This window comes from Rhea pennata, chromosome 16 (genome assembly GCF_028389875.1).
Source record: "Rhea pennata isolate bPtePen1 chromosome 16, bPtePen1.pri, whole genome shotgun sequence".
Taxonomy (NCBI): domain Eukaryota; kingdom Metazoa; phylum Chordata; class Aves; order Rheiformes; family Rheidae; genus Rhea; species Rhea pennata.
Genome location: NC_084678.1, coordinates 1,374,718 through 1,394,645, shown reverse-complemented (window position 1 = coordinate 1,394,645; position 19,928 = coordinate 1,374,718). Strand labels below are relative to the sequence as shown.

At 40.4% G+C, this 19,928-nt stretch overlaps 1 protein-coding gene across 2 annotated transcripts in view; it reads right to left on the bottom strand.

The window, feature by feature from the left end:
• The window catches only part of NDRG3 (NDRG family member 3), a 65,169-nt gene extending 46,496 nt beyond the window's left edge, over window positions 1-18,673 (bottom strand). Inside the window, exon 1 of one of the 2 annotated variants that reach the window (XM_062589585.1) lies at window positions 18,627-18,673. The gene's annotated coding sequence lies outside the window, so the exon portion shown is untranslated. Of the gene's footprint in view, window positions 1-3,428; window positions 3,480-18,626 lie in introns of those variants that run through there. The other variant, XM_062589586.1, reaches the window with a different exon arrangement.
• Window positions 18,674-19,928: the final 1,255 nt, after the last annotated feature.

Here is a 19,928-nt window from a genome sequence, read left to right as displayed (position 1 = left end):
GACTGAGCTGGACAAGGTAAACAACTTGCACTGAGAAAAGAACAGTTTTTACAGACCTATATTGAGTCTGTTTTTGCTGCTGATATTATCTCAGATAATATCAGATATCTCGTCCCTTCCAAATCTCCAAGTCAAAGTCCACGTTGAATACCAACTCAAGAGTTTAGTCTCCATTAAGAAACACTATTGCAAGTTAAAGGATTGCTATTAAGTGAAATTCAGTCTCTATATCTGGGAAATAAAACTTGTCAACAGAGAAGACAGATATAGCAAAAACATTCACAAGCAACAGCACTTCAAAGAGGGTTTCCTATTATGTATCACATTAGTGCATGAAAAAATAAACCTTCCTCAAAACAGAAATTATTTTAAATATTATGGTACATGATATGACCACAAAAAAAAAAAATCCACTAAGAAACATGAAGAAATTTGGACTGAAAATCTGTGATACCGTGGACACTCCATCTAGGACATCTAATTACTGTAAACACAGCCCTGAAAGCATTAAAATGCATTAAAAATTTGATTTTTCAAAAATACCTGAAGATCAATATAAGTGATTTTGTTTCAATGCCATGGGTTCTGAACAAACTCGAGTCATCAGATGGGATTCGCATGTAACGCCCTTGTCAATACAAAGAGTTGCTTACAACAAATTCCTAGTTTCAAACCCCAGAGATCAGCATGAGAGCAGGAGGATGCACTGTACCAAGAAGGCAATGAAGGTTAAAGCTAATGAAATGAAAGCCTAAAGCTACTTTCTAGAGTAAAAGGCATGAACAGGGAGTTTCTCAGAAGTCCATTCACAGATTCTTCTGCAAGCAAAAATGGCAAAACAGTGACTTTGCAAGGTTCTCATTTTTGGGACTTGCATGGAATCACAGTATCATTTAGGCTGCAAGGGACCTCTGAAGGTCATCTGGTACAACCTCCCCCTCCAAGCAAGCCTAATCTCAAGTTAGATCAGGTTGCTCAGGACCTTGCCCAGCTAAATTCAGAAAATCTCTAAGGATGCACCTTTCAGTACAACAGGCCACTTGCGGAAATTCTTTTCCTTGTATCTAATGCGAATTTACCTTGCTGCAGCTTGTGACTCCTGTCCTTTCACTGTGAACCTGTAAGAGGAGACTAGGTTCACTGTCTCTATAACTCTCTTTTATTTAGTGGAAGATAGATGCACAGAGAGATTTCTGACCTGAAAATACAGCAATCCAGAAGTAAAGTTAAAACAAAACAACAAAAAATAAAGAAAAAGGAAAATGCAAAAGTAATGACTGTTACTGCCATTCATTAGCCTTATTTAGAAATTCCCTTTCTAAACCTGATTAATAATTGATAAGGAATCAACTCAGATACTTCACAATAGGGACATCAGATGCAACAGAAATGACATTTTTCAGGGCAGATGTTAATATGTCAAAATAACAGGTTTAAGGTTAAATTGAGCCCCTCCCCATTCCCAAACACACATTCTGAATAATATTCAATAGTTTCCAGAATAAGAACAGATGAAGAACTGCACTGGGTATGCACAGTACAAGATCCAGTCTCTGATACGGTTCAAGAACAGATGCCTAGGAAAGAACAGAAGAACAGCACCTAGTGGTATTTCCTCTTTGCTAGTATATCAAAGTAAATTTTAGGGAAATGTAATTTCTCTCAGGTCCTATTGAAGCTTCTTCCTTAGTACACAGAAATGGTGATGTTCTTTCTGAATACAGAGGTTATTCTCAGGCTCAGTGCTGCAGAAAAGAGTTTAGGGCAGCCTTATCCATGAAAGTTAGTTTGTGGCATCTCTCCTTCCCTAACAGTCAAAGACATTATGAATGTTTTTACCTATTCAATACAGAATGCTCCTTCATCCTAACATGTCAACGTCCAAACCCAATATTCAGTCCAAGGTAAGATTCTAGTGCCACATCAACAACTAAATCTCTTCCTATGAGCTATGGTAACAGCTCTGAGCAACCAGAGCTTTACAAAGTCAGTGTGTGTTGTGAAGAGAAGGACTTTTTCAACGCAAGGCCCTTAGCAGAATGACAAGCATTAGAATGCCAGTCCTGACATCACAAAGGTTTTTCGTAATACCTTCCCTAAAGACAGGAGAGCTTGCTTGCACTTACCTGGAGAGAAATTATCAAATATTTACCAGGTTTGAATGTTTAATTCCTATAAGATTACATAAACACTTCTCCCACATTAACCTTTAGGTAGAATTGAGTTTGAAGACACTGCTGATTCAATTATCTCAAGTAGTAAAATGAGACTCCTCGGTACTTCTGCACTTTTTTAAAACAAAAACAAAAACAAAAACACTTGCATATTACCTTCCCTCTCCCTCCCTGCCAAGCTGCACTGCCTCATCTTTTGGAGAAACACTATATATATTTACCTATACTGTGTCCAGTATTGCAGTACACTGGCCATAAATTCTGAAGAAATCTTATGGACCCAAGAGATTTAAAGTGTTCTAAAGAAGGGTACTGTCATACCATCGGATGTAATTAAAATACTATTAGTTAGATGAATTGGAGTAGTAACGGATGCCAAACCCAATTGTAAAGAATAACATAATAGTTTAAGTCAACTTCATGGAAACAAAATGTAGACTCTTTTGAGCCTCCTTCACAGTAATTTAAGCTAATGGGTTTTGGCTGACAGGTAGAGAGCACACACAGAACATAACACAATTAGTTATCTGTTAAACCCCAGTAATCCAGTTACTCTGGATCACATGTTATACTTTAAAAGTAAAATGATAATAACCCTCCTTACTACAGAATCTTCCCTTGTTATCTCAGGAGTGAGTGGGTCTTAAGCACAGCAATATCTGATCTGAAGTGAGGCAGACATCGGCTTCTCTTAGATAGGGAATGGGGGGGCAGGTTTAGCTCAGTTGGTTAGAGCATGGTGCTGCTAATGCCAACATCGCAGGTTCAATCCCCATACGGGCTATGCTGAGGGTTGGATTAGATGATCTCCAGAGGCCCCTTCCAACCTTACCATTCTATGATTCTATGATTTCCTTGAAGTCACAGGCTCCCACTGCAGCTCCACAAATGCTAAAGCAGCTACAATGCAGAGGTTATATAGGAAACACCAACAGACCCCACCACCCTTATCTCTGCTCTTTCAGCCACTGAATATTTCAGAGGTAAGACTTGTAGATTGAGATAGCATCTTTCATCTATCCAGCTGAAAAAAAAAGACAAGCTTTTGAGACTATGAGTCCTTCTCCAGCTCAGGAACAGATGTTAACCTGAAATACAGCTCTAAGTACAATTCAGGTGAGTAGTCTCTGAGTCCCAGAGACGAGAGGAGAAGTCTGGAACAATGAAGACTTACCGTTGGTAGAAGAGGATCAGGATAGGAAACACTTAGACAAGCTGGACACACACAAGCCCATGAGCCCTGACCAGATGTACCTGTGAGTGCTGAGGCAGCTGGCCAATGTCATTGCGAAGCCACTCTTGACTATCTTTGAAAGGTCATGTCAATTAGGAGGGGTTCCTGAGGTCCGGAAGAAAGCAAATGTCACTCCTATCTTCAAAAAGGGCGAGGAGGAGGATCCAGGCAACTACAAGCCACTCAGCCTCACCTCAATCCCTAGGAAGAGACGGAGCAAGTAATCCTAGACACTGCTTTCAGACATGTCAAAGACAAGAAGATTATTGGGAATAGTCAGCACAGATTTACAAAGGAGAAATCATATTTAACCAACTTGATAGCTTTCTAATATGATATAACAAGCCTGGTGGATGAAAGGAGAGTAGCTGATGTTATTTTGACTTTAGCAAGGCTTTTGACACTGTCTCCTATAATATCCTCATAGATAAGCTGATGAAGTGCAGGCTAGGTAAGTGGTGAGTAAGGTAAATTGAAAACTGGCTGAACTGCTGGGCTCAGAGGGTTGTGATTAGCAGCCTGAAGTTCAGCTGATGACCAGTCACTAATGGTGTCCTGCAGGGATCAGTACTGGAGCCAATATTGTTTATCATCGTTAATATCCTGGATGATGGGATCAAATGCACACTAAGCAAGTTCACAGATGATACAAAACTGCGAGTAGTGGGTGATAAGCCAAACAGTTGCACTGCTATTTAGAGAGACCTCGACAGGCTATGGAAATAGGCAGAGAGGAATCTCATGAAGTTCAACAAAGGGAAGCTGAAAGTCCTGCACTTGGGAAGGAGTAACTATCTGCATCAGTTCAGGCTGGTGGCCAACTAGCTTGAGAACAGCTTTGCAGGGAAGAGCCTAAAGGTCCTGGTAAACACCTAGCTGACCTTCAGCCAGCAACACACCCTCACGGCAAAGGCAGCCAACAGCATCCTGGCTGTATTAGAAAGAGCATTGCCAACAGGTTGAAGGAGGCGATTCTTCCCTTCTATTCAGCACTGGTGGGGCAATATCTGGAGTGCTGTGCCCAACCCCAGGACAAGAGGGGCATAAATTTACTGGAGCAAGTCCAGTGAAAGTCCACAAAGATAATTTAGGACCTGGAGCATCTCTCATACAAAGAGAGGCTGAGAGAGCTAGCATAGCTTAGTGTGGAGAAGAGAAGGCTGAGGAGGATCTTATCAACGTACATAAATATCTGATGGGAAGAAAGAAGAAAAAGCCAGACTCTTCTCAGCAGTGCCCAGTGACAGGACAATAGGCAGTGGGCACAAACAGAAACACAGAAAATTCTGCTGTAACACAAGAAAACACTTGCTGTCTCTGAGAGCGGTTAAATACTGGAGTAGGTTGCCCAGTGATGTTGTGGAGTCTCCACCCTTGGAAATATTCAAAATCTGATTGGATACAATCCTGGATAACCTGCTCTAGGTGCTCCTGCTTAAGTAGTGCAGTTGGCCCAAATGATCTTCAGAAGTCCCTTTCAATCCCAACTATTCCATGATTCTGTTTGAGAGTTTAAGGATGTATAGTAAGAGGTATTTTTCTCTGCAAGTAAGTGTAGTGATGTTTAGTAAGCTGCTCTGAATGAGTTTAAATTGGCAACAAATTAATTCTGTCAGTACACAACAAACCACAGGTCAAATAAATAGCACTTGAACATTGGACCATGTCCTGGTTAAAACGGCTGGTGTCTTAGAGATGAGTCACGGCAAAAAGCAGAACGAAGGACATTATTTCCGCCATTCAGGAAAAACTTCCACGAATCCAAAACATTTTCCTTCAGCGTCTTATTTTCCAAAACCCATGGACCAACCCCAAAATAACACTACAGCTGCTGGTTGGTATTTTACTATTGTATTATTTTTCTAGTAGTTCAAGATGGAACTAACTATGAGAATTGTAAGTATATACCATCATCCCAACTCACTTTTATCAGACAATGAGGATATATTTGCTTTTGCTGTCACAGAAGTTTTAACACTCCGATCAAAATACTGACTTATGCTCAGAAGCCTAAACTGTATCTCATTATCTGAATGGACTGTATTCAAGGTCACTATTTTCACCAAAGTACTTATTTAGAAGTTGCATTGATTTTGTCCAATGAAAACTGATCAGAGGGAGTATTTTAGCTGCCAGGCCTCAAAATTAAGCTCTGACATTCAAAAGGATTTCTCTTACAAAAAGAGTGCTAGAGCTAAGCTTTAAAAGCACTGTGAACAATGTTCTGATGAAGTGAACTGCAAAATAAATCAGCCTAAATCCAGGGAGTTGCTCCAACAGATGAAAACCTCAATGCCAAAGAGAAAGGAGAAAGTCCTGTTCCCACTTTATAAATAACTCACTTTATTTGTTTTGAGCTTGCCACCTGCTCTTTCCATTTGATCTTAGTCCTTGTATTAGAAGAGATGGTGAAAAGTTAGTTCGTTTTCAGTCCTTGCTGCTAAGACTTTATGCACTTCCATCACATCCCCTTCAAAGACACCTTTTCCAGAATGAAGAGATCTCATCTATTTATCATTCCTTACATGGGACCCATTTCATTCTTGTCAACCTTTTTAGGACCTCTCTCAGTTTTACTAGATTTTTTTCTTTTTTTAAAGAGGGATGAGACCAGTGCTCATGCAGCATTTGTAATGCAGATGCACTATGGACTTATATAGTAGTATGTTTCCTGTTTTGGTCACTGTTATTTTTCCATGAGCGTCTAGCCTTCAATTTAATTTTCCAACCACTGGGATAATATTTTCATAGAACTGCCTACTATCACTCCCAAATTTCATCTACGACTGAAGAGTCATTTCAGAGCTCATCACTGTATACATACAGCTGGGGACCATTCTCCATGTGCATTACTTCATTAGATTGAATTTAAAATGCTATTTTAGCACTTGATCCTGTAAGATTTTTCAGCATTTCTTCACAGCTCACTCTTCTTTTTACCATCATAAATAATTTAGTTTCATCAACAAACACTGTCACCTCTGTCACCTATTCTCCATTTGCTTTTCTAACTCTGACTTCTCTGTGCTTTCGGCCTCCGCATCTTCCTGCGGCAATGGATAACATTGTGGAAACACTGTGTAAAATCAATCTTCCCTCTGCCCAATTTACAGATAAAGTTTTATTAGATGCCCCAGCAGTTCTCATGTTCTCAAAAATGCTGATCAGTCTTTACTAACCTTCTCAGCGCCATTCTTGCTTTCATAAAACTCAGTTACTTTGCCTCCTTCTCCAAGTGCCTCCTTTCCAAGGTGAGGCGTCCTAATCTATTTAACATCTCCTCAAATCACTTCCCATTCCATGTTTCTGCTCTTTCTTGTCACCTTTTGCCGTTTTTTAGCCTTCTTATACTCCACATCAACAAAATCTGAGTAATTATGCTACAATCAGCACCGGTGTAGGCTATGTTTAAGATGTTATTGCACTACAAAATCACTTTTTTCATACTTCCTCAGGGAGATGTTTCAGAGTTTCTCTTTAGAATTTTATTAAAAATCTTTTTCATGAAAAATTATAAATCTAAAAATTCAAGTATTTATTTACTCATTCTCCTTCCCCTTGCTCTCAAGTTGATTTTTTTTATTTTAACTTTTTATTTTTTTAAGTTAAATTATAATTTAATGTTAGTTATCATTTTTATATACATCTTCTGCATTGGTGTATGAAGTAGCACTGTGCTCCTGTTAAACAGTCACCTCAATTACAGCTTAAATAATATTGAAGTCTCCTTCTTTACACTGGATTTTATTGAAGTCTCCAAAATAGACCTTTGTCAGAAGCTCCCCACATTCAGATACCTCAAGTGATACAGTACCTGTTTCAACCCCCTCCTTGGTACATTAAGCTGCTTAGACTCAATGCATCTTTTCTAGGTAGCTAATCATTCTTGAAACTTCTCTCAAAAATCATCCCTGTTTCTTCATAGCAATTTCACTTCTTACTCCAAAAGTCATTTTTTTCCCCTCAAATGAAGCCCTAACTGAGGAAGAAACAGGGAAAAAGGACTGCTAATGACTCTACCCAGAGTAGTCCTTGCCACAGACTGAAGGTTAAAACATTAAAACAAGACTCATCTGCTAATGACTCTCCCTAAAGTAAATCAGAGATTCCCTCCCTCCTCACTGCTGTCTTGCAGACACATTGCAAACTGTTCTCTGCTTTTTTATTACCTAATCACCAGTAATAAAACTTGCTGCCGGGAAAGCATAACGGCGCTGCCTGACCAGCCTTACTAGGCCTGCAGTGATGGCAACCACTAAACCGCCTTAATGCAGGTGCCAAGGTGAAGAAGCAGAAGCTGTCACTTTTCTGAGATTTAATGGCTTACCCCTTAAAAATGAATATACAAATATACCTGCAGAAGAGGACTGGTTTCTGCTGGCTGCACAGGAATCACTGCTTGCTTTGACTGTCTGCAGACTGCCCAAGTGAGATTTCCCCTTTCCTGCTGCAACGCCGTCGCAGGAATGCAGTGATATACCAGAGCTCCAGATCCATCAGCTAAGACAACATGGCACCTCTTCTCTCCTTCACACGCACAAAAGTCAACCAAACAACCTGCCTCATCCCCAAAAACTCCATCCTCCCACCACCACCCAACTCTCTTTCTTCCTGTATGTTTTATTCACGCAGATGCTTGAACTGTGCTGCAAGGAAGCAGAGGCCAAGACTGTGGGACAACTCACTCAGTTTACAGCGGCGTCGGTCTTGAAATCTAAAAATCTAAGGACCTAGTTTACAAAAAGTAGTCTGGAATTATTAGTGCTGGGAAGACTCTGGGATTAAAAAAAATGCAAAAAAAGAGACACCAGTGCTGTATATAATTGGATAAAAATATTAGAGCCTTCACTAAAAGGAAACGTTTCAACATTTTAAGTTGATCTCTGAGTTCTTTCTTACTGAAAGCTTTGACACTATTAAGACTCAGTTTCCTTAAATCATTTTCAGGCCAGCAAGATGACTGATGATGGCTTCTACATATGCAGTTCATTTTCATGTGGAAACATGATAAAAATAGAAGCCTAAGTGCCAAGTTTACAATCATTCCACAGACCAGAGTGGCGTGTGAAGGCTAGAGATCTGAGACAACGTTAACGCATCACATCAAAGAAATCAAACTACAGGAAAAGCAAGATACCCAAACTGTCACACTTCTCAGTGCAGACAATTAATGCTTAGGCCACAAATCAGGCTTTCTGCTGCATATATTTCAGACTATTTTAATCTACTACCTACCAAACAATCATAGAAGGTGTAATCAGAGATTTACATTTGAGCGCTGCATAAAGGCTCAATAATACTTCTGCCTAAATGATCCTTATTTTATGAAAATGAAATATTGACAATATTTCTCCTGCCTTTACATAAAATAAGTCTTAAATTCACATCCCTATTTTACTATGAATTTCTTCAAAGGTACTGAATCATATGTTTAAGTATATTCATTTCTTATCTTTATTTTTAGATAGTGTAAGCTTCTGTGGCTAACTTATTTATCGCTTTTGTTGTTAAGAAACTGCTGCCTTTAACAGAGGAGTATGAAGCTATTAAATAAACCAAAAGCAAACAAAAACTTTAGCTTGTGAAAGTGAAAGGCAAAAGAAAAACTTAAAGTACCCCTCACCTACAGGACAGGACTGCTGACAAGGACTTTAATGTTCAGTGAATTCTTCCCTCATCTCTCAGAGAGATACTGTGCAATGCAATTTTAAAAGCAAGCATTTCAAGGCTTTACTTTTGCAACCTAAATAAAAAAAAATATTAAAAAAATGAAGTTTTTTCAGACCATGACTGCTGCTTCTCAGGATACCTGAGACGATGGGTTCAGGCCTTAGCGCTGCAGTGGCTCCAGGCACACTGCTTCCACTGGAGCTGCAGCTGCCTGCTGCGAGGCCAGCACAGCAGTCCATGTCCCCTCCAAAGGGATGTGCTGCTCTGCCTAGGGAGTTACACAAAGATATCCAGTGTTACTCATCTGCCAATTCTTTACTATTAAAGTTGAAGTATCCCCCTGAAATTCTGCTCCCTGTTTGCCATCACAATCCACAAAAAAAGTAGGATCATAAGCTTTTAAAAGCTTGGGGGGCTGCTGCATTACCAAGAAAAGCTGTGTAATCAGTGAAAGAAGAAAAAAAAAAGAAAAAAAAAATCACTTTCTGACTAACAATAACGCCAGAAGAAGTGGAATGTATTTGTGGGGAACATGCACAAGACCCCTCCCCATTCCCCTCAAATAACCAAGTGGTGAGATTAGCAAATTGTTTTAAAAACCTTTTTATAGTGCTGAGAGCAGTAGCATACATATAATTATACTGGTATCAAATTACCCTTGAAAACACTTCATTTAGGCAATTACTACATAGCATACCAATAGAAGTCCTTTTGCACAGTGTAAACTGCACCTCTATCAGAAGGGCTTGATGGACTCATTACATTAGTGAAGCTTCTGTAGTATACACACAATCAAGCAACTCTGGCACTGAAGCTCTATCTTCCCAGATTTTAAAAGACTACTGAAATAGACGGATACAGGAAATGTTATGAAGTCACAAGAATCCTCTGTTAATCCTGTTACAGCAACTGCCACGCTACCTAAAATTTGGGAATCATTGCTGAGATTCCCTATGCTGTTGCAAAGAATTCATGATGAAGACAGCAAAGGAGTACACATCACACGGAACATATCCATCCATATTCAACATGCATGAGCAGGAAGCAAAAGCAAAAAATCAAAAAGCATTTGGCAAGAAAGGGACCAGTAAGTGTCCATCACTGTCTTGCTCTGACCACACTGAGACAGGTAGACACAGACAAACAGTGTGCATATGTTTTCGCACCCAGTCAGGTCATCTTTATTTTAAAAAACTATCCTTTGCTGACTGGAAGATTTATTTCAGAAGGGAAGAATTTTTCATCTGGAAATGGTGTTTCTTATCCCTGCATCTTCCCCACCTATGCTCTCTAGCCTGCTTCCTGCAGAAGTTCAGAACTAGGCTATCCCACAAGATAATCATGTTAACAAAGGTCTCTGACTTGTGAGTTTGGGTTGGAAATCTTCCAGGATGTAGCCAGACTACTTAAATGATAGGGAGCGCAGGGACATCAACCATTCTTAAGGCAAGTACAGTTCTGAGCAGGGCCCCGGAGCAAGAACTGCATGACTGAGACAACTCCTTCTGCTGAGCACTTCCACAGGAAAAAAATTAATCAGCAGCTATTGCACAAAGTATTTTGGACACATATCCTATAATAAGTGTGATATATCCATAAAAGTGAATATTTAAATGCACTGAATAACTTGAGCTAATGAACAATAAAATCAACTCAGTTTTAAGCTCCATTAGCCCAGATGAATCCTTTCTCAGGAAGTAGTTGCCAAATTCAAGTATCACACTTGGAAGTCGTGCACATAAAATCTTTCTGGATGTGGAAACTGGGTGAAATATCAATGCTTTATGCTGTCTAAAATAAAGAACTCTGCTGAAAAAAACAGAGAGACGACCTCTGTGAGCCAGAAATGATCGTACAAGCACTTGGTGTTTCCTGAAGCTTGACTGTGCAAAACATAGACTTGCTGTTTTCTGTGTCATTTTAGTAAAAGTTTTACCAAACTCTGTGATCCTGGAATCATTAGTCAGCTTGTATCAGCTCCTGCTACATACGGCCAACCTCACAACCAACTCCAGCAGCAGAACAGTCATAAGCTCCAAGACTATTTAAAAACAGTTTACAAGCACATTAATTAAATGTTCAAAAGGTAACAAGTATTTAGGTGCTGCCTAGCCCAGTGCAGTCTTTCTGCTCAATGTGGTCAAAGGAACGTTTTAACCCTTAGTCTTACGGCAAGACCCTATGCACTGCAATGTTCTCGGGCTGGGATACAGCCGGGGCGCTTAGGCCCACAGACCATATCACCACTCCTCTCCGGGGACGGAGGCTTGACTTCTTTCTTTCTTTCTGTCTTTCAACATTTTACTGAAATAAAACACATTTAACCTTCCAAAAACCCAAATTGACTTGATTTTTCTCTTGGAGGCAGAGATGATCTGAACTTCTTCATTAACTCCTTTGTATGGAGACGTTTATAACTGTCTCTGTGCTTTTCTTTTCATTCTGCTGGAAAATTCTTGCCCTTTTTGCAATTTAGACATCTGGGTAAAAATCTTCATGATGAGCCACTAACTGAAACATTGCAGTTGATTGTCCTAGATTGGTCCATGCTGACTTCTCAGCCATAATCATTCAATTATAAGGCACACTAATAAGAAAGGCATACAGTCAAATACTACAAAATGACAAACTGCGACTGTAACCATGCAGATAATATTACAACATTGCATTCACAGACTGATACAGGCATGTGCAATGTGTCATAAACCATCCTGATGGACGGTTTCTTCTAAACAACCTCCATTTTTCACTCATTCCAACACCTTTACAGCAGCTATAGTATTTGCTTATAAAGAGAGCATACTGTGGAAAATGCTCAAAAATAGTTTACCTTCCTTTAAAGTTTTCTACTTGATACAAATCAGAAATCAGCAACTCCTGGTAATCTTGCAGTTCAGTCCAAAAATTCCAAGGTATTTTCCCAACTCTTAATGTGTCAAGATCTCGCAGTAGTGCTCACACGCTCTCACTGACATTCTCCCGTACAGATCTGCAAGGTCATTATCTATCAGATGTGATCTGGCAAAGTTATTTACTAGCAAAACATAGATTAGTTGGAATATCATCTGGGTCTAATGTTTAGTCCTAGAAGTCACCAAAAATGTTTTGTAATTGGGCATAGGAGCTCCTTATTACTTTATCATTATTTATAATTAATTTTTCTAATTTATCTTATTTATCTTGAAAGTATCATTTTACAGCACGGCTCTGCTAATCCGTGTGTAGACTTCCACCAAGTCTCAAGCTCTTTTCTCTGTCAGTCCATAGATGGACATGGACAACTGTACTGTAAAATGAAGAAAAAAAAATCTTACCCATTTTTCCTAAGGACCAGAATAAATACATTCGGAAAAACTTCTCACCTTAGCTGAAGGAACAGAGGAGCTGAAGTTGTAACAAAGACTTCTGTTCCAACCAAAATAATGTCAAATTGAAATAAGTTAGCAGAACAACAAAGGTAGAATTTCACAGACCAGATAAAAAGGCCTCTTTTTCGAGCAATAAATATATGCTTGCATGGCACTCTCAAAACTGTTTAATTAATTCTCCAGTCATTTGCAAGACAGAACATACAGTATCTGAACTGACAGCACAAGTAGACTTCTAATAAATAAATAAATTAAATAAGTAAAGTACCAACATATGCAACCTCAGTTCACCTGAAGTTACTTGTACCTTGCACTGGAAAAATTTCACAAATTCAAAAAATCTGACAGAATCTCTTATGGTAGAAAATGTACATATGACTTGCTATATTTAAAAAAAAGACTTGCGTAAACACCTACTTGAAGGTAACTACACCTACAAACACACAAACTGAAAAAAAAATCCTTATTGGCTAAATAATACATTTCAAATCTACCACTGTCAGAAGAAACTCCTAACAATGTAAACATCTAATTTTAATTCTTCATACAGAAACACAGACAGGGAACACCTCAGCAGAATGCTGTTATTATATGACAACAGAACTGCTGAATCTGTGTATTAGTGTTCAGGAATACACTTCAAAAGCCTGTTTAGTGATCAGTAATTTCACTGAAGAACTACATTGTTTGTATCTAGGATAACAGTGTTAATCAAAATGTACACAAAACCAGAAAAATTCTGCAGTTTACAAAACACTGCAAGTGCATCAATGGCGATATTTGTGAATTCAGTTACATATTTTTGAAGTATTTATGATGCAAATGTTCCTAATGAATTAGGGCAAAGTCTATATGCAGGATATATATGCATATATATAGGATATATATGATATGCAGTAACATCAGTTGCCTAGTAATTTACATAAATGCATTAAAAAAAAAAAAGTTGTTCACTGTCTTTAAGAAATTGCAGGTATCAACACACAGAGATAGATTCTTTTCTGCCTCAGCATAATGAAAAAGTCCAAGAAGCATTCACAAACATCAATTAAATTAGTACTTAGGTCTGATTCATACATCGAGTCATACTGATCTAACTACAGCAACAAATTAATGCTAATTTAATATAAAGACTGCTGATCTGTACACGGACACTTACCATGCCTTCAAGTCTAGACTATTTCATTTGAGCATGCAGGTTTACAGTTTTAATCAGCAGCTCTAACTATAGAATTAATTTAGGTAGGTTTGTGCAAACTTTCTAATTAAATCCACACACTTGTGTGCTAGCTATAGACCAATATTAATTTGGCTGAAAACTAATTAATTTATTTGTTGGGTTCATTTGCAGCTAGATCTGCTCTTGGATTCAATTACTTGCAGGGTAGCAGGAGTGCAGGTGGGGAGTATCAAGGAGGGCTGGGAGGACAGGCAAAACCCCTCTGTTCACAGGAACGCACACTTAACCTCTGCTCAAAGCAATGAGTATGAAACTAATACAAAATAACACTCAGATAGTTACTGAACTTTGATAGTTATGCAGCTAGAGGATAAATGGGAAAGCTCTCACCTTGGCTAATAACTAGTTGGAAAACAGAAGACAGAGCAGGAATAAACAGTCAATTTTCACAGGGAATGGAGACTGCCAAGAGCTTTTTGCTGAGCTCCGTGTTGTATGCTATATTCATAAACAATCTGGGAGAAGAGGACAACGAGTGAAGTGACAAAATCTGCTGAGGATATAAGCTGTTCAGAATAGTAAAGATAAGGGTTGACACAAGAACTGTAGAAAAAAAAAATCTGTGAGACCGAATAAACAGGAGATAAAATAACAGATGAAATTCAGTGCAGATAAATATAAAGGAGCACACAGAAAAAAAAACAATCCTAACTTCACCTAAAAAGTGATGTGCTCCAAGCTGATCATTAGCATTCTGAAAGTCAGGACAGACTGTTTGATAAAAAGCATCAGCTCAAGGCCATGCAACAACCAAAAAATAAATCTGATATAAAGAAATGATTAGGAAAGGAATGGAATTAAGTCGTCTTATAAAGCTACAGTTTGTCTGCATCTTAAACCCTGAGCGCACTTGCCTCCATTTCAAGAAGATAAAACAGAAGCGGAAAATATTTTTTCAAAAAAGGTAACAAGGTTTGAAAAGTCTTACAGCAAGGAATGATTGATTGGGCTAGGATTCTTCTGCCTGGAAACAGAGATGACTACAGCGACGTCTGACAGAAGCCTATAAAATCATCCACTGCATGGAGAAGACAAACAGGGATCAGTTGTTCACTGCTTCTGCCAGTACAAAATCTAAGATACATGAAATGAAGCTAGCAGCTGTCAGGTTCAAAAATTAATAGTAATTAGTTCCCAGAATATTATTTTATGCTCTGAAAGTCCTCTCCTGGGATGCTATCAGTACTGCAGATTTAAATGGACTTTAGTGGAGACATGGGCAAGTTCACTGAAGAAAAATACATTAAATGTTAACTAAAATGGAAGCAACGAGTACCTCTTGACAGCAGATAAGAGAGGTTTCAGACAAAGGTGTAAATACGTTAGCCCTGCTCTTCTCTAGATATGAATGAACTAGTCAATCGAGCAGCTTAAGGTGTAACAGCAGCTTCACCACCAAAGTACAGATGAAATCCTTTTCAAGAAGCAGATTGTCTACATCCTCTGCTCAAACACACAGAGAAAAGCCACAGTTCCAGCACTTGTGAAAAAAATGGTTAATAACACATTTTTAATTCACCTGACAATTATGAATAAAATCATCAATCTAGTTAACCCACAACTGAATAGTAATGGTTACTATAAAATTAAATGTTGGCTCTATAACTTCCAAAGCAATTGTGTTACATAAAACAAGGGACACCTCTCAGTGAACAAAAACCCCTTGTAAGCACAGAAATGTAGTCACGTGCAGTAAGGACAACAGCCAAATTAAAATAAAGTTATTCCTTTTCATGCTTCCCACAGCATCGATTTGACCTCTACACTAAACAGTGCTACATCAGTCAGAAAAGTCGAAGGGACAGGAGCAGACAGAATATGGTGAATGATCAATAGGAATATATTATTAAAAATCCAGCAAGTCTCATTTACAATTCAGAATTTGCAAAAGAAGTGAAGGCCAAGTGAGATTATTAAAATCAACCACCAACTCTGATTTGCACAGCAGAGGGCACAACCTCACCAGTCACTCTCACATCAGGACCAAATAGCAACTACTTTGCTTAATAATCAACCTGATCTGGCCAAAACACTGAGTCTTCCCAGGGAGGAATATAGAATTTTATTATTACCTCCAAACTACATTAATATGAAAAAAATGAGACCATCAAGATGAATTAAAACACGTATCAGATAACTTTCCTTCAATATCACATAGAGGAATGGAAGCAAAAAAATGCCTCTCTATCCTCTTTAACTATCACTGACTAAATGATAATGATTAAACGGTAACAATTACAGATAGAAATAGCATTAACTGACACTGCACATTTGTCCAACACTAGGCTTAACAGTAGTAAGCAGTGGAGGTATATGTACTTATATCCAAGATAAAGCCGACAGATTATGAGTACAAGATAAAGCCTGGTCATGGAAGGTTGTGGTGTCAGCACTGACTAAAGCTACAGAAATAGAACCCACTGAGCATTTGGCTTATGGTTTTTCAGTAAAAGATAGTGGTGGCAGTCCACATGAGCTATTATTTGAGAAAAATAACAAGTTAAAAAAGAAAATCCATATTCTGTTATATGTGAAAAATCAAACATGAGAAAATCAGGACAAAGCAAATCAGCTTTTAAAACTATCTTGTTTACTTTTGTGCTTAGACGATATGACTATTATGATCTTCAGTTTCTTATCGAAAGTACTATACTTATACACTAGAACTTAGCTATAATGTTTATACTGAGCACACAACAGAAGAATATTTAAGATCAGAAACTGTCTTAGTAGCATCTTCCACAAAATTTTATAGTACTTCTTCAAGAGACCAAAACATACGCTTTATGCAACAATCTTCTGAAATTTAAACGCATTACTACAGTTAAATTTTCCATTCAAAAACATTAAAGATCCTGTCATGTATGACCAATGACTAGAAGACCAAGGAGTATATAAGCTGCAAACAATTCCCTCGTCTAAGGGTGACTTAAGATTAGGAAAACAGGAATTAAATATGTTTGCTAGTTTCAATTAGTAATCAGGAATATAATTAGGATTTCTAATAACACTGGTTTCAGCAGTAGCTTAATTTTCATTTTATGAAGTTTCCAGCCTCTGTATTTGCAAAGATAAGCCAAGTGTAGCCCACACAAAGTTATTGCCCTCCAGACAGCCAGTTTCAATGCCTACTGTGTCACACAAGCTAAGTTTTAAAGTTCCAAATAATTAACTGAAACTGCAAATTTCATTGTTGGTCCTGAGCCTTCTCCACAATCCTGGTGCCGTACAATGACCAGTAATCCAGACGTCTAGCGATTGCTTAGGTTATTCAGGAGCCAACCTCTAACACTTACTACTGAAATTCCAGTTGCAGTGACAGAAAGACATTTGGTCAGTTCTGCTCCCCTGCTGCGACACAAAAGCTCCAAGTTGATTTTAAACCCAGCTTTTATACTTTATAGTATCTAACTGGCCTTCTACCTTAGGGCTAAACACAGTTTGACAGGCTCCAGAGTTTGGAAGGTGACTGCCCACTTGTTTCTATGGAAAAGGACAGGCAGATTCTGAAGTAACGAGCTCGCAAGTCCTATCCGAATAGAGGAGGCCATCATGAACGTACCTGACATAGGAAGCTGAAGTAGATTCTTCTCCATATCTAACCTCCATCTTTTCATCATTTCAGAATTTAACCACAGAAGCTCTTGCAGGTTCCCCAGATGCAACACCCTAAACACCTACCAAACCTCTCCTGGTCCCTGTGGCAACCACGCATGTGATCCGCAAGCCCCATTCTACAAACTTCAACCAGGATTCATCAGCAGGGCTCACACTCTATCATAAACATCATTGCACACCAGTCTCAGATTCATCAAACTTGAGAGGAGGAAAAAAAATCCCACAAGCTTCTTACTTGGCAATTGCAGCATCCCAATGCATTGCACAAGGCCAGCTGACAGCACTCCCAACACCTCCCAAGAAGCAAGAGACAGCACTATGCTACACATAATGTTTGTCTTATAAAACTAGGATCTTCTGCATAGGACTTTATGATTTTTATGGTAATGGAAGCACTTGACTTCACAACACATTTAAAATTACTCCCTGTGACTTGCATTAATAAACATATATTAACATAAGAGATACTGCAAATCAACTGCAAATTTTTACAATCTATTCCTTTCCCCATTCATCTAGTTACAAAACCCTCCAGAATTAAAGAAAAATAAAACCGTTTTCATTGTCCAAAATAAATAATTACAACTGAAAATTTTAAGACCTGAATACTCAGAAAACAAAGCTATTCATCACAGTAAGCATTCCAGTCCAGTGGTTAAATAAAAAAAAAACTCTACAAGAAATGAGATGTGAGTTTTGAAGATGTGTATATATATGTGTGCGCGTGTATATATATATAGATAGATAGATACATATATATGCATAATTTTTTTAAAAAATAAAAGTCAATATGAAGAAGGATTACTTTCTAAAACCAGCTCCGTGTCAGAGCGGTACTTTCCTCCGCCAAGCACAAGCAGAAGGCTGCAATTCCCCCCGAGGCAGCCCTTCCGCGGGGGAGGCCTCTGGCGGGGCGCGAGGGCAGGCGGCGGCCGGGGCAGCTCCCCCGCTAACGGCCGCCTCAGCCCGCCGCCGGCGACCGTTAACCGGGGACGCGGCGAGGCCAGGCAGCAGCCCCCGGGGGCGCGCGGCTCGGCTCGGCTTCCCTGTACAGCTGGTGCCCCGGCCGCCAGCTGCCGCCCAGCCGCGCCGCCCCGCTCCCGCCAGCGCCGGACTCTGGGCCGCCGCGCTGCCGCCGCAAGGCTCGCTGCGGAGCCGCCGTGCCGCGCCGCACCTGCTGCCGAGCGGCCGCCCAACGCCTCAACCCGCCGCGGCGGCGGAGCTGGAGCCGCGGCGACCCCACCCCGAGCTGCCGCGGAAGAGCTGGCTCCCAAGCCCCGGACCCCGCCGCCGCCGCGGGCCGTGGCTACAGCCGCGCTCACCTGAACAGCAGGTACCTCCGCCGCTCCAACCGCCAGCGGCATGTGGGGCCGCTGTGCGCGTGCGCGCTGCGCCGCGGGCCGCGCCGCGGAGCCCGCGCGTGCGCACGAGCTGCCTCGCGCTCGGGACTACAAGGAAGATGGCGGCCGCCTCGTGAGCCAAGGGGAGGCGCCATCTTGGGAGTAGTTCGTTTCGCATCGGCTTCAGCTCGGAGCTCTACGGCCCCGACCCCATGTTCTCCTTCCCCTTTCGGCTTGTAGCGCCCTGCCTGCGCGGGAGCTGACCGACCGCAGCGGTGTGGCACGCGGCAAACGTGGAGGGGCGTTAGGGGAGTCTCTCCCACGCATCCTCCACGTCGGAGCCTCAGCACCGACCCCGTAACCACCCTGAGTGTGGCAGGGCCTTGGCCCGTTGAAGTGGGCCCAGTCCTCTGCTCATTGAATGACGAATGACGAAGAATTGGGGTCCTGAATGACCTCCTGGCTCGGCAGTGGCTCAGCGGGTGCAGCTGTAGCCAGCAGCCTGCATTTTTCATAAGCATTAATAAGAGGGTCTGTTTTTTCCTCGCATCTGAGGTTCAGTGATGAAGAGAAAGTACAGTGAGAGCTTAAAACATGCTTGACCGGGACAGTGTCAAACCTTACCTGCTCTTGGCTCCAGCAGCTGTACAACAAGGTAAAACAGTTGCTGAGTCCCTTCATTTCGATGAGAAGATGGCTCTTGAGAGAAACTAAATGTTTCTCTGTATCATATCTGTAATGAAGGGATTTGAGAATTTCTGCTGTTTGGAAAAATTGCAAGGCCTGCAAATAAAGACAGCCTTTTTTTCTTCTCAACTGCAGTCTTTGTTCAGCAACTAGCAGGCTCCTCCGGCCCATGTTGGAGGTCTCAGTTCACTGTTCCTGCTCAGTCCAGGTCCACTCCTTCCTCACGCTCCCCTGTAGTCTCTTCTTTCTGTATTCCTTTCACTCTGATACAGAGAAACTTTTTGAAAACGCAGAACATTAGAAAACCTCTTTGTCCAGCTCCATGTGCTGCCATGTCACCAGTGAAAAATTCACCACTTGCAGTCCCAACTACATGCTTATCTAGGTACAGTGGTAAAGCAAACAAGGTTAGAACTGCAAAAGAATAACTTATGCCGTTCCAGCAGAGCATGATACCAACGCCCCAGTTTAAACCAGTACAGTAAAGTATGGGAATTTCAGACTGCAATCACAAGCATGGGGATAGTTGCGGAGTTTGAGACTCAAGAGTTATCAGCCTCAGAAATGGGCTACACAAACAGTGTGCCCAGAGCATTC